Source organism: Oncorhynchus gorbuscha, linkage group LG19 (assembly GCF_021184085.1).
Source record: "Oncorhynchus gorbuscha isolate QuinsamMale2020 ecotype Even-year linkage group LG19, OgorEven_v1.0, whole genome shotgun sequence".
NCBI lineage: Eukaryota > Metazoa > Chordata > Actinopteri > Salmoniformes > Salmonidae > Oncorhynchus > Oncorhynchus gorbuscha.
In genome coordinates, this window is record NC_060191.1 from 74,765,831 (window position 1) to 74,781,772 (window position 15,942).

Genomic DNA, 15,942 nt, shown 5'->3' on the forward strand with positions numbered 1-15,942 from the left:
CCAGGGGAAAACAGACCAGGGGAAAACAGACCAGGGGGAAAAACAGACCAGGGGAAAACAGACCAGGGGAAAACAGACCAGGGGGAAACAGGGGGAAAACAGACCAGGGGGAAAACAGACCAGGGGGAAACAGACAGGGGAAAACAGACCAGGGACCAGAAAAACAGACCAGGGGAAACAGACCAGGGGAATTCAGACCAGGGGGAAAACAGACCAGGGGGAAACAGACCAGGGGAAAACAGACCAGGGGAAAACAGACCAGGGAATTCAGACCAGGGGAATTCAGACCAGGGGGAAACAGACCAGGGGGAAAACAGACCAGGGGAAAACAGACCAGGGGAAACAGACCAGGGGAAAACAGACCAGGGGAAAACAGACCAGGGGAAAACAGACCAGGGGGAAACAGACCAGGGGAAAACAGAGACCAGGGGAATTCAGACCAGGGGGAAACAGACCAGGGGAAAACAGACCAGGGGAAAACAGACCAGGGGAAAACAGACCAGGGGGAAAACAGACCAGGGGAAACAGACCAGGGGAAAACAGACCAGGGGAAAACAGACCAGGGGAAAACAGACCAGGGGAAAACAGACCAGGGGAAAACAGACCAGGGGAAAACAGACCAGGGGAAACAGACCAGGGGGAAAACAGACCAGGGGAAAACAGACCAGGGGAAAACAGACCAGGGGAAAACAGACCAGGGAAACAGACCAGGGGGAAAACAGAAGGGGGAAAACAGACCAGGGGAAAACAGACCAGGGGGAAAACAGACCAGGGGAAAACAGACCAGGGGGAAAACAGACCAGGGGAAAACAGACAGGGGAAAACAGACAGGGGAAAACAGACCAGGGGGAAACCAGGGGAAAACAGACCAGGGGGAAAACAGACCAGGGGAAAACAGACCAGGGGGACCAGGGGGAAAACAGACCAGGGGAAAGACAGAAAACAGACCAGGGGGAAACAGACCAGGGGGAAAACAGACCAGGGGGAAACAGACCAGGGGGAAAACAGACCAGGGGAAAACAGGGGGAATTCAGACCAGGGGGAAACAGACCAGGGGAAACAGACCAGGGGAAAACAGAAAAACAGACCAGGGGGAAAACAGACCAGGGGGAAAACAGACCAGGGGAAAACAGACCAGGGGAAAACAGACCAGGGGAAAACAGACCAGGGGGAATTCAGACCAGGGGGAAACAGACCAGGGGGAAACAGACCAGGGTGAAAACAGACCAGGGGGAAACAGACCAGGGGAAAACAGACCAGGGGAAAACAGACCAGGGGAAAACATACAGGGGGAAACAGACCAGGGGAAAACAGACCAGGGGAAAAAATACCAGGGGGAATTCAGACCAGGGGAAAACAGACCAGGGGAAAACAGACCAGGGGAATTCAGACCAGGGGGAAAATAGACCAGGGGGGAAACAGACCAGGGGGAAAACAGACCAGGGGAAAACAGACCAGGGGAATTCAGACCAGGGGGAAACAGACCAGGGAAAACAGACCAGGGGAAAACAGACCAGGGGGAAACAGACCAGGGGAAAACAGACCAGGGGAAAACAGACCAGGGGAAAACAGACCAGGGGGAAAACAGACCAGGGGAAAACAGACCAGGGGGAAACAGACCAGGGGAAAACAGACCAGGGGGAAACAGACCAGGGGAATTCAGACCAGGGGGAATTCAGACCAGGGGAAAACAGACCAGGGGAAAACAGACCAGGGGAATTCAGACCAGGGGGAAAACAGACCAGGGGGAAACAGACCAGGGGGAAAACAGACCAGGGGGAAACAGACCAGGGGAATTCAGACCAGGGGGAATTCAGACCAGGGGAAAACAGACCAGGGGAAAACAGACCAGGGGGAATTCAGACCAGGGGAAAACAGACCAGGGGGAAACAGACCAGGGGAAAACAGACCAGGGGAAAACAGACCAGGGGAAACAGACCAGGGGGAAACAGACCAGGGGGAAACAGACCAGGGGAAAACAGACCAGGGGGAAACAGACCAGGGGAAACAGACCAGGGGGAAAACAGACCAGGGGAAAACAGGGGGAAAACATACCAGGGGGAAAACAGACAGGGGAAAACAGACCAGGGGACCAGGGGAAAACAGACCAGGGAAAACAGACCAGGGACCAGGGGGAAAACAGACCAGGGGAAAACAGACCAGGGAAAACAGACAGGGGGAAAACAGACCAGGGGGAAAACAGACCAGGGGAATTCAGACCAGGGGGAATTCAGACCAGGGGGAAACAGACCAGGGGAAAACAGACCAGGGGAAAACAGACCAGGGGGAAAACAGACCAGGGGGGAAAAAACAGACCAGGGGAAAACAGACCAGGGGAAAACAGACCAGGGGGAAACAGACCAGGGGGGAAACAGACCAGGGGGAAAACAGACCAGGGGAAAACAGACCAGGGGAATTCAGACCAGGGGGAAACAGACCAGGGGGAAACAGACCAGGGGAAAACAGACCAGGGGGAAACAGACCAGGGGGAAAACAGACCAGGGGGAAAAAACAGACCAGGGGAAAACAGACCAGGGGAAAACAGACCAGGGGAATTCAGACCAGGGGAAAACAGACCAGGGGGAAACAGACCAGGGGGAAAACAGACCAGGGGAAAACAGACCAGGGGGGGAAAACAGACCAGGGGGGAAACAGACCAGGGGGAAACAGACCAGGGAAAACAGACCAGGGGGAAGCAGACCAGGGGAAAACAGACCAGGGGGAAAACAGACCAGGGGAAAACAGACCAGGGGGAAACAGACCAGGGGGAAAACAGACCAGGGGAAAAAATACCAGGGGGAATTCAGACCAGGGGAAAACAGACCAGGGGAAAACAGACCAGGGGAATTCAGACCAGGGGGAAAATAGACCAGGGGGGAAACAGACCAGGGGGAAAACAGACCAGGGGAAAACAGACCAGGGGAATTCAGACCAGGGGGGAAACAGACCAGGGGAAACAGACCAGGGTGAAAACAGACCAGGGGGAAACAGACCAGGGGAAAACAGACCAGGGGGAAAACAGACCAGGGGAAAACATACCAGGGGAAAACATACCAGGGGAAAACAGACCAGGGGGAATTCAGACCAGGGAAAACAGACCAGGGGGAAAACAGACCAGGGAAAACAGACCAGGGAAAACAGACCAGGGGGAAAACAGACCAGGGGAAAACAGACCAGGGGAAAACAGACCAGGGGGAAAACAGACCAGGGGGAAAACAGACCAGGGGGGAAACAGACCAGGGGGAAAACAGAACAGGGGGAAAACAGACCAGGGGGGGGGAAAACAGACCAGGGAAAACAGACCAGGGGAAAACAGACCAGGGGGAAATTCAGGGGGAAAACAGACCAGGGGGAAAACAGACCAGGGGGAAAACAGACCAGGGGAAAACAGACCAGGGGGAAACAGACCAGGGGAAAACAGACCAGGGGAAAACAGACCAGGGGAAAACAGACCAGGGGGAAAACAGACCAGGGGGAAACAGACCAGGGGGAAAACAGACCAGGGGGACCAGGGGAATTCAGACCAGGGGGAAACAGACCAGGGGGGAAACAGACCAGGGTGAAAACAGACCAGGGGGAAACAGACCAGGGGAAAACAGACCAGGGGAAAACAGACCAGGGGAAAACATACCAGGGGGGAAACAGACCAGGGGGAAAACAGACCAGGGGGAAACAGACCAGGGGAATTCAGACCAGGGGGAATTCAGACCAGGGGAAAACAGACCAGGGGAAAACAGACCAGGGGAATTCAGACCAGGGGGAAAACAGACCAGGAGGGAAACAGACCAGGGGGAAAACAGACCAGGGGAAAACAGACCAGGGGAATTCAGACCAGGGGGAAACAGACCAGGGGGAAACAGAAGGGTGAAAACAGACCAGGGGAAAACAGACCAGGGGAAAACAGACCAGGGGGAAAACAGACCAGGGGAAAACAGACCAGGGGAAAACATACCAGGGGGAAAACAGACCAGGGGAATTCAGACCAGGGAAAACAGACCAGGGGAAAACAGACCAGGGAAAACAGACCAGGGAGACCAGGGGGAAAACAGACCAGGGGGAAAACAGACCAGGGGAAAACAGACCAGGGGAAAACAGACAGGGGGAAAACAGACTAGGGGGAAAACAGACCAGGGGAATTCAGACCAGGGGGAATTCAGACCAGGGGGAAACAGACCAGTTAAATTCAGAAAACAGACCAGGGGAAAACAGACCAGGGGGAAAACAGACCAGGGGAAAACAGACCAGGGAAAACAGACCAGGGGGAAAACAGACCAGGGGGAAAACAGACCAGGGGAAAACAGACCAGGGGGAAACAGACCAGGGGGAAACAGACCAGGGGAAACAGACCAGGGGAATTCAGACCAGGGGAAAACAGACCAGGGGAAAACAGACCAGGGGAAAACAGACCAGGGGGAAACAGACCAGGGGAAAACAGACCAGGGGAAAAACAGACCAGGGGAAAACAGACCAGGGGAATTCAGACCAGGGGGAAAACAGACCAGGGGGGAAACAGACCAGGGGGAAAACAGACCAGGGGAAAACAGACCAGGGGAATTCAGACCAGGGGAATTCAGACCAGGGGGGAAACAGACCAGGGGGGAAACAGACCAGGGTGAAAACAGACCAGGGGGAAACAGACCAGGGGAAAACAGACCAGGGGGAAAACAGACCAGGGGAAAACATACCAGGGGGGGAAAACAGACCAGGGGAAAACAGACCAGGGGAAAAAGACCAGGGGGAATTCAGACCAGGGGAAAACAGACCAGGGGAAAACAGACCAGGGGAATTCAGACCAGGGGACCAGAAAATAGACCAGGGGGAAACAGACCAGGGGGAAAAGACAGACCAGGGGAAACAGACCAGGGGGAAACAGACCAGGGGGAAACAGACCAGGGTGAAAACAGACCAGGGGGAAACAGACCAGGGGAAAACAGACCAGGGGAAAACAGACCAGGGGAAAACATACCAGGGGAAAACATACAGGGGAAAACAGACCAGGGGAATTCAGACCAGGGAAAACAGACCAGGGGGAAAACAGACCAGGGGACCAGGGAAAACAGACCAGGGACCAGGGGAAAACAGACCAGGGGAAAACAGACCAGGGGAAAACAGACCAGGGGAAAACAGACCAGGGGGAAAGACCAGACCAGGGGGAAACAGACCAGGGGAAAACAGACCAGGGGGAAAACAGACAGGGGGAAACAGACCAGGGGGAAACAGACCAGGGGAAACAGACCAGGGGAAAACAGACCAGGGGAAACAGACCAGGGGAAAACAGACCAGGGGAAAACAGACCAGGGGAAAACAGACCAGGGGGAAACAGACCAGGGGGAAAACAGACCAGGGGAAAACAGACCAGGGGAAAACAGACCAGGGGAAAACAGACCAGGGGAAAAGACAGACCAGGGGAAAGACCAGGGGAAAACAGACCAGGGGGAAACAGACCAGGGGAAAACAGGGGAAACAGACAGGGGAAAACAGACCAGGGGGAAAACAGGGGAAAACAGGGGGAAAACAGACCAGGGAAAACAGACCAGGGGGAAAACAGACCAGGGGGAAACAGACCAGGGGAAAACAGACCAGGGGAAAACAGACCAGGGAATTCAGACCAGGGGGAAACAGACCAGGGGGAAACAGCCAGGGGAAAACAGACCAGGGGGAAACAGACCAGGGGAAAACAGACCAGGGGAAACAGACCAGGGGAAAACAGACCAGGGGAAAACAGACCAGGGGAATTCAGGAGGGGGAAACAGACCAGGGGGAAACAGACCAGGGGAAAACAGACCAGGGGAAAACAGACCAGGGGAAAACAGACCAGGGAAAACAGACCAGGGGAAAACAGACCAGGGGAAAACAGACCAGGGGAAAACAGACCAGGGGGAAAAGACCAGGGGAAAACAGACCAGGGGAAAACAGACCAGGGAAAACAGACCAGGGGGAAAACAGACCAGGGGAAAACAGACCAGGGGGAAAACAGACCAGGGGAAAACAGACCAGGGGAAAACAGACCAGGGGAAGGGGAAAACAGACCAGGGGGAAAACAGACCAGGGGGAAACAGACCAGGGGAAAACAGACCAGGGGAAAACAGACCAGGGGAAAACAGACCAGGGGAAACAGACCAGGGGGAAAACAGACCAGGGGGAAAACAGACCAGGGGAAACAGACCAGGGGAAAACAGACCAGGGGGAAACAGACCAGGGGAAAACAGACCAGGGGAAAACAGACCAGGGGAAAAAACAGACCAGGGGAAAACAGACCAGGGGAAAACAGACCAGGGGAAAACAGACCAGGGGGAAAACAGACCAGGGGAAAACAGACCAAAACAGACCAGGGGGAAAACAGACCAGGGGGAAACAGACCAGGGGAAAACAGACCAGGGGAAACAGACCAGGGGGAAACAGACCAGGGGAAAACAGACCAGGGGAAAACAGACCAGGGGAAAACAGACCAGGGGGAAAACAGACCAGGGGAAAACAGACCAGGGGGGAAAACAGACCAGGGGAAAACAGACCAGGGGAAAACAGACCAGGGGGAAAAGACAGACAGACAGGGGGAAAACAGACCAGGGGACCCAGGGGGAAACAGAAGGGGGAAACAGACCAGGGGGAAAACAGACCAGGGGAAACAGACCAGGGAAAACAGACCAGGGGAAAACAGACCAGGGGAAAACAGACCAGGGGGAAAACAGACCAGGGGGAAAACAGACCAGGGGGAAACAGACCAGGGGAAACAGACCAGGGGAAAACAGACCAGGGGAAAACAGACCAGGGGAAAACAGACCAGGGGAAGACCAGGGGGAAAACAGACCAGGGGGAAAACAGACCAGGGGGAAAACAGACCAGGGGAAAACAGACCAGGGGAAAACAGACCAGGGGAATTCAGACCAGGGGGAAACAGACCAGGGGAAACAGACCAGGGTGAAAACAGACCAGGGGGAAACAGACCAGGGGAAAACAGACCAGGGGAAAACAGACCAGGGGAAAACAGACCAGGGGGAAACAGACCAGGGGAAAACAGACCAGGGGGAATTCAGACCAGGAAAACAGACCAGGGGAAAACAGACCAGGGAAAACAGACCAGGGAAAACAGACCAGGGGAAAACAGACCAGGGGAAAACAGACCAGGGGAAACAGACCAGGGGGAAAACAGACCAGGGGAAAACAGACCAGGGGAAATTCAGACCAGGGGAAAACAGACCAGGGGGAAAACAGACCAGGGGAAAACAGACCAGGGGAAAACAGACCAGGGGGAAACAGACCAGGGAAAACAGACCAGGGGGAAAACAGACCAGGGGGAAAACAGACCAGGGGAAAACAGACCAGGGGGAAAACAGACCAGGGGAAAACAGACCAGGGGAAAACAGACCAGGGGGAATTCAGACCAGAAACAGAAACAGACCAGGGGAAAACAGACCAGGGGGAATTCAGACCAGGGGAAAACAGACCAGGGGAAAACAGACAGGGGAAAACAGACCAGGGGGAAAACAGACCAGGGGGAAACAGACCAGGGGAAAACAGACCAGGGGAAAACAGACCAGGGAATTCAGACCAGGGGGAAACAGACCAGGGGGAAACAGACCAGGGTGAAAACAGACCAGGGGGAAACAGACCAGGGGAAAACAGACCAGGGGAAAACAGACCAGGGGAAAACAGAAAACAGACCAGGGAAAACAGACCAGGGGAAACAGACCAGACCAGGGGAAAACAGACCAGGGGAAAACAGACCAGGGGGAAAACAGACCAGGGGAAAACAGACCAGGGGAAAACAGACCAGGGGGAAACAGACCAGGGGAAAACAGACCAGGGGAAAACAGACCAGGGAAAACAGACCAGGGGAAAACAGACCAGGGACCAGGGGAAAACAGACCAGGGGAAAACAGACCAGGGGGAAAACAGACCAGGGGGAAACAGACCAGGGGGAAAACAGACCAGGGGGAAACAGACCAGGGGAAAACAGACCAGGGGAAAACAGACCAGGGGAAAACAGACCAGGGGAAAACAGACCAGGGGGAAACAGACCAGGGGGAAAACAGACCAGGGGAAAACAGACCAGGGGAATTCAGACCAGGGGGAAACAGACCAGGGGGAAACAGACCAGGGGAAAACAGACCAGGGGAAAACAGACCAGGGGAAAACAGACCAGGGGAAAACAGACCAGGGGAAAACAGACCAGGGGAAAACAGACCAGGGGAAAACAGACCAGGGGAAAGACAGACAGACCAGGGGAAAACAGACCAGGGGACCAGGGGGAAACAGACCAGGGGAAAACAGACCAGGGGAAAACAGACCAGGGGAAAACAGACCAGGGGAAAACAGACCAGGGGAAAACAGACCAGGGGAAACAGACCAGGGGGAAAACAGAAAAAACAGACCAGGGGAATTCAGAAAAAACAGACACAGGAATTCAGAAAAACAGACCAGGGGAAACAGACCAGGGGAAAACAGACCAGGGGAAAACAGACCAGGGAAAACAGACCAGGGGGAAAACAGACCAGGGGAAAACAGACCAGGGGAAAACAGACCAGGGAATTCAGACCAGGGGAAAACAGACCAGGGGGAAACAGACCAGGGGAAAACAGACCAGGGGAAAACAGACCAGGGGAAAACAGACCAGGGAAAGACCAGGGGGAAACAGACCAGGGGGAAACAGACCAGGGGAAAACAGACCAGGGGAAAACAGACCAGGGGAAAACAGACCAGGGGAAAACAGACCAGGGGAACCAGGGGGAAACAGACCAGGGGAAAACAGACCAGGGGGAAGGGGAAAAACAGACAGGGGGAATTCAGACCAGGGGAAAACAGACCAGGGGAAAACAGACCAGGGAATTCAGACCAGGGGAAAACAGACCAGGGGGAAACAGACCAGGGGGAAAACAGACCAGGGGAAAACAGACCAGGGTAATTCAGACCAGGGGAAAAGACCAGGGGGGAAACAGACCAGGGGGAAAACAGACCAGGGGACCAGGGAAACAGACCAGGGGAAAACAGACCAGGGGAAAACAGACCAGGGGAAAACAGACCAGGGGGAAACAGGGGGAAAACAGACCAGGGGAAACAGACCAGGGGAAAAACAGACCAGGGGACCAGGGGAAAACAGACCAGGGGAAAACAGACCAGGGGAAAACAGACAGACCAGGGGAAAACAGACCAGGGGAAAACAGACCAGGGGAAAACAGACCAGGGGGAAAACAGACAGACCAGGGGGAAAACAGACCAGGGGAAAACAGACCAGGGGGAAAACAGACCAGGGAATTCAGACCAGGGGAAAACAGACCAGGGGAAAACAGACCAGGGGAAAACAGACCAGGGAAACAGACCAGGGGAAAACAGACCAGGGGAAAACAGACCAGGGGAAAACAGACCAGGGGAAAACAGACCAGGGGAAAACAGACCAGGGGAAAACAGACCAGGGGAAACAGACCAGGGGAAAACATTCAGACCAGGGGAAAACAGACCAGGGGGAAAAACAGACCAGGGGAATTCAGACCAGGGGAAAACAGACCAGGGGGGAAACAGACCAGGGGGAAAACAGACCAGGGGAAAACAGACCAGGGAATTCAGACCAGGGAATTCAGACCAGGGGGAAACAGACCAGGGGGAAACAGACCAGGGTGAAAACAGACCAGGGGGAAAACAGACCAGGGGAAAACAGACCAGGGGAAAACAGACCAGGGGAAAACATACCAGGGGAAACAGACCAGGGGAAAACAGACCAGGGGAAAAAATACCAGGGGAATTCAGACCAGGGAAAACAGACCAGGGGAAAACAGACCAGGGGAATTCAGACCAGGGGGAAAATAGACCAGGGGGAAACAGACCAGGGGAAAACAGACCAGGGGAAAACAGACCAGGGGAATTCAGACCAGGGGGAAACAGACCAGGGGGAAACAGACCAGGGTGAAAACAGACCAGGGGGAAACAGACCAGGGGAAAACAGACCAGGGGAAAACAGACCAGGGGAAAACATACCAGGGAAAACATACCAGGAAAACAGACCAGGGGGAATTCAGACCAGGGAAAACAGACCAGGGGAAAACAGACCAGGGAAAACAGACCAGGGAAAACAGACCAGGGGGAAAACAGACCAGGGGAAACAGACCAGGGGAAAACAGACCAGGGGAAAACAGACCAGGGGAAAACAGACCAGGGGGAAACAGACCAGGGGAAACAGACCAGGGGAAACAGACCAGGGGAAAACAGACCAGGGGAAAATTCAGACCAGGGAAAAAACAGACCAGGGAATTCAGACCAGGGGAAAACAGACCAGGGGAAACAGAAAATTCAGACCAGGGGAAAACAGACCAGGGGAAAATTCAGACCAGGGAATTCAGACCAGGGGGAAACAGACCAGGGACCAGGAAACAGACCAGGGGAAAAGACAGACCAGGGGGAAACAGACCAGGGGGAAAACAGACCAGGGGGAAAACAGACCAGGGGAAAACAGACCAGGGGACCAAAAACAGACCAGGGGAAAACAGACCAGGGGGAAAACAGACCAGGACCAGGGGGGAAAACAGACCAGGGGAAAACAGACCAGGGGAAAACAGACCAGGGGGAAAAGACAGACAGACCAGGGGAAAACAGACAGACAGGGGGAAAACAGACCAGGGGAAAACAGACCAGGGGAAAACAGAAGGGGAAAACAGACCAGGGGAAAACAGACCAGGGGGAATTCAGACCAGGGGAATTCAGACCAGACCAGGGGAAAACAGACCAGGGGAAAACAGACCAGGGGAAAACAGACCAGGGGAACCAGGGAAAACAGACCAGGGGAAACAGACCAGGGGAAAACAGACCAGGGGGAAAACAGACCAGGGAAAACAGAAAACAGACCAGGGAAAACAGACCAGGGGAAAACAGACCAGGGGGAAAACAGACCAGGGGAAACAGACCAGGGGGAAACAGACCAGGGGAAAACAGACCAGGGGAAAACAGACCAGGGAAAAAATACCAGGGGGAATTCAGACCAGAAAAACAGACCAGGGGAAACAGACCAGGGGAATTCAGACCAGGGGAAAATAGACCAGGGGGAAAACAGACCAGGGGAAAACAGACCAGGGGAAAACAGACCAGGGAATTCAGACCAGGGGGAAACAGACCAGGGGAAACAGACCAGGGTGAAAACAGACCAGGGGAAACAGACCAGGGGAAAACAGACCAGGGGAAAACAGACCAGGGAAAACATACCAGGGGAAAACATACCAGGGGAAAACAGACCAGGGGGAATTCAGACCAGGGAAAACAGACCAGGGGAAAACAGACCAGGGAAAACAGACCAGGGAAAACAGACCAGGGGAAAACAGACCAGGGGGAAACAGACCAGGGGAAAACAGACCAGGGGGAAAACAGACCAGGGGGAAACAGACCAGGGGAAACAGACCAGGGGAAACAGACCAGGGGAAAACAGACCAGGGGAAAACAGACCAGGGGGAAACAGACCAGGGAATTCAGACCAGGGGAAAACAGACCAGGGGAAAACAGACCAGGGGAATTCAGACCAGGGGGAAAACAGACCAGGGGGAAACAGAAAATTCAGACCAGGGGAAAACAGACCAGGGGGAAACAGACCAGGGAAGGGGAATTCAGACCAGGGTGGAAACAGACCAGGGGGAAACAGACCAGGGTGAAAACAGACCAGGGGAAACAGACCAGGGAAAACAGACCAGGGGGAAACAGACCAGGGGGAAAACAGACCAGGGGAAACAGACCAGGGGAAAACAGACCAGGGGGAATTCAGACCAGGGGAAAACAGACCAGGGGAAAACAGACCAGGGAATTCAGACCAGGGGGAAAACAGACCAGGGGGAAACAGACCAGGGGAAAACAGACCAGGGGAAAACAGACCAGGGGAATTCAGACCGGGGGAAACAGACCAGGGGAAACAGACCAGGGGAAAACAGACCAGGGGGAAACAGACCAGGGAAAACAGACCAGGGGAAACAGACCAGGGGAAAACAGACCAGGGGAAAACAGACCAGGGAATTCAGACCAGGGGAAAACAGACCAGGGACCAGGAAAACAGACCAGGGGAAAACAGACCAGGGGGAAAACAGACCAGGGGAAAACAGACCAGGGAAAACAGACCAGGGGAAAACAGACCAGGGGGAAACAGACCAGGGGAAAACAGACCAGGGACCAGGGGAAAACAGACCAGGGGAAAAGACAGGGAAAACAGACCAGGGAGGGGAAAACAGACCAGGGGGAAAATTCAGACCAGGGGAAAACAGACCAGGGGAAACAGACCAGGGGAAAACAGACCAGGGGAAAACAGACCAGGGGAAAACAGACCAGGGGGAAAACAGACCAGGGGAAAACAGACCAGGGAATTCAGACCAGGGGAAAACAGACCAGGGGAAACAGACCAGGGGAAAACAGACCAGGGGAAAACAGACCAGGGGGAAAACAGACCAGGGGACCAGGGAATTCAGACCAGGGGGAAAACAGACCAGGGGAAAACAGACCAGGGAATTCAGACCAGGGGAAACAGACCAGGGGGGGTGAAAACAGACCAGGGGGAAACAGACCAGGGGAAAACAGACCAGGGGAAAACAGACCAGGGGAAAACAGACCAGGGGAAAACAGACCAGGGACCAGAATTCAGACCAGGGGAAAACAGACCAGGGGAAACAGACCAGGGGGAAAACAGACCAGGGGGAAAACAGACCAGGGGAATTCAGACCAGGGGGAAACAGACCAGGGGAAAACAGACCAGGGGAAAACAGACCAGGGAAAACAGACCAGGGGAAAACAGACCAGGGGGAAAACAGACCAGGGGGAAACAGACCAGGGGGAAAACAGACCAGGGGAAAACAGACCAGGGAATTCAGACCAGGGGAAAACAGGGGAAAACAGACCAGGGGAAAAAACAGACCAGGGGACCAGGAATTCAGACCAGAAACAGACAGGGGAAAACAGACCAGGGGAAAACAGACCAGGGGAAAACAGACCAGGGGAAAACAGACCAGGGGGAAAACAGACCAGGGGAAAACAGACCAGGGGGAAAGACCAGGGAAAACAGACCAGGGGAAAACAGACCAGGGGACCAGGGGAAAACAGACCAGGGGGAAAACAGACCAGGGGGAAAACAGACCAGGGGAAAACAGACCAGGGGGAAAACAGACCAGGGGAAAACAGACCAGGGGGAATTCAGACCAGGGGAAAACAGACCAGGGGAAAACAGACCAGGGGGAAAACAGACCAGGGGAAACAGACCAGGGGGAAAACAGACCAGGGGAAAACAGACCAGGGGAATTCAGACCAGGGGAAACAGACCAGGGGAAAACAGACCAGGGAAAACAGACCAGGGGAAAACAGACCAAAAAACAGACCAGGGAAAACAGACCAGGGGAAAACAGACCAGGGAAAACAGACCAGGGGGAAAACAGACCAGGGGGAAGGGGAATTCAGACCAGGGGAAAACAGACCAGGGGGAAAAAACAGACCAGGGGAAAACAGACCAGGGGAAAACAGACCAGGGGGAAACAGACAGGGGAAAACCAGGGGAAAACAGACCAGGGGAAAACAGACCAGGGGGAAAACAGACCAGGGGGAAAACAGACCAGGGGAAAACAGACCAGGGGAAAACAGACCAGGGGACCAGGGGGAAAACAGACCAGGGGAAAACAGACCAGGGGAAAACCAGGGGAAAACAGACCAGGGGAAAAAACAGACCAGGGGAAAACAGACCAGGGGGAAAACAGACCAGGGGAAAACAGACCAGGGGAAAACAGACCAGGGGAAACAGACCAGGGGAATTCAGACCAGGGGAAAACAGACCAGGGGAAAACAGACCAGGGGGAAACAGACCAGGGGAAACAGAAACAGACCAGGGGAAAAAAACAGACCAGGGGAAAACAGACCAGGGGACCAGGGAAAACAGACCAGGGGAAAACAGACCAGGGGGACCAGGGGGAACAGACCAGGGGACTAGGGGAAAACAGACCAGGGGGAAAAACAGACCAGGGGGAAACAGACCAGGGGAAAACAGACCAGGGGGGAAACAGGGGGAAAACAGACCAGGGGGAAACAGACCAGGGGAAAACAGACCAGGGGAATTCAGACCAGGGGAAAACAGACCAGGGAAAACAGACCAGGGGGAAAACAGACCAGGGGGAAACAGACCAGGGGAAAACAGACCAGGGGAAAACAGACCAGGGGAAAACAGACCAGGGGACCAGGGAAAACAGACCAGGGGAAAACAGACCAGGAAAACAGACCAGGGGAAAACAGACCAGGGGAAAACAGACCAGGGGGAAAAGACCAGAAAACAGACAGGGGGAAAACAGACCAGGGAATTCAGACCAGGGGAAAACAGACCAGGGGAAACAGACCAGGGGAAAACAGACCAGGGGAAAACAGACCAGGGAATTCAGACCAGGGGAATTCAGACCAGGGGGAAACAGACCAGGGGAAAACAGACCAGGGGAAAACAGACCAGGGGAAAACAGACCAGGGGAAAACAGACCAGGGGAAAACAGACCAGGGGGAAAACAGACCAGGGGAAAACAGACCAGGGGAATTCAGACCAGGGGAAACAGACCAGGGGAAAACAGACCAGGGGAAAACAGACCAGGGGAAAACAGACCAGGGGAAACAGACCAGGGAAAACAGACCAGGGGGAAAACAGACCAGGGGGAAAACAGACCAGGGGAAAACAGACCAGGGGGAAACAGACCAGGGGAAAACAGACCAGGGGAAAACAGACCAGGGGAATTCAGACCAGGGGGCAAACAGACCAGGGGGAAACAGACCAGGGGAAAACAGACCAGGGGAAAACAGACCAGGGGAAAACAGACCAGGGGGAAACAGACCAGGGGAAAACAGACCAGGGGAAAACAGACCAGGGAAAACAGACCAGGGGGAAAACAGACCAGGGGGAAACAGACCAGGGGGAAAACAGACCAGGGGAAAACAGACCAGGGGAATTCAGACCAGGGGAAACAGACCAGGGGGAAACAGACCAGGGAAAACAGACCAGGGGGAAAAAACAGACCAGGGGGAAAACAGACCAGGGGGAAAACAGACCAGGGGAAAACAGACCAGGGGAAAACAGACCAGGGGAAAAGACCAGGGGAATTCAGACCAGGGGGAAAACAGACCAGGGGAAAACAGACCAGGGGAAAAACAGACCAGGGGAAACAGACCAGGGGAAAACAGACAGACAGGGAATTCAGACCAGGGGGGGAAACAGACAGACCAGGGGGAAAACAGACCAGGGGAAAACAGACCAGGGGAAAACAGACCAGGGGACCAGGGGAAAACAGACCAGGGGAAAACAGACCAGGGGAAAACATAAACAGACCAGGGGAAAACAGACCAGGGGAAAACAGACCAGGGAAAACAGACCAGGGGAAAACAGACCAGGGAAACAGACCAGGGTGAAAACAGACCAGGGGACCAGAAAACAGACCAGGGGAAAACAGACCAGGGGGAAAACAGACCAGGGGAAAACAGACCAGGGGAAAACAGACCAGGGGAAAACAGACCAGGGGGAAAAAACAGACCAGGGGGGAAAACAGACCAGGGGGAAACAGACCAGGGGAAAACAGACCAGGGGAAAACAGACCAGGGGAATTCAGACCAGGGGAAAACAGACCAGGGGAATTCAGACCAGGGGGAAACAGACCAGGGGAAAAGACAGAAAACAGACCAGGGGAAACAGACCAGGGAATTCAGACCAGGGACCAGGGGAAACAGACCAGGGTGAAAACAGACCAGGGGGAAACAGACCAGGGGAAAACAGACCAGGGGAAAACAGACCAGGGAAAACATACCAGGGGAAAACATACCAGGGGAAAACAGACCAGGGGGAATTCAGACCAGGGGGAAAACAGACCAGGGGAAAACAGACCAGGGAAAACAGACCAGGGGAAAACAGACCAGGGGAAAACAGACCAGGGGAAACAGACCAGGGGAAAACAGACCAGGGGAAAACAGACCAGG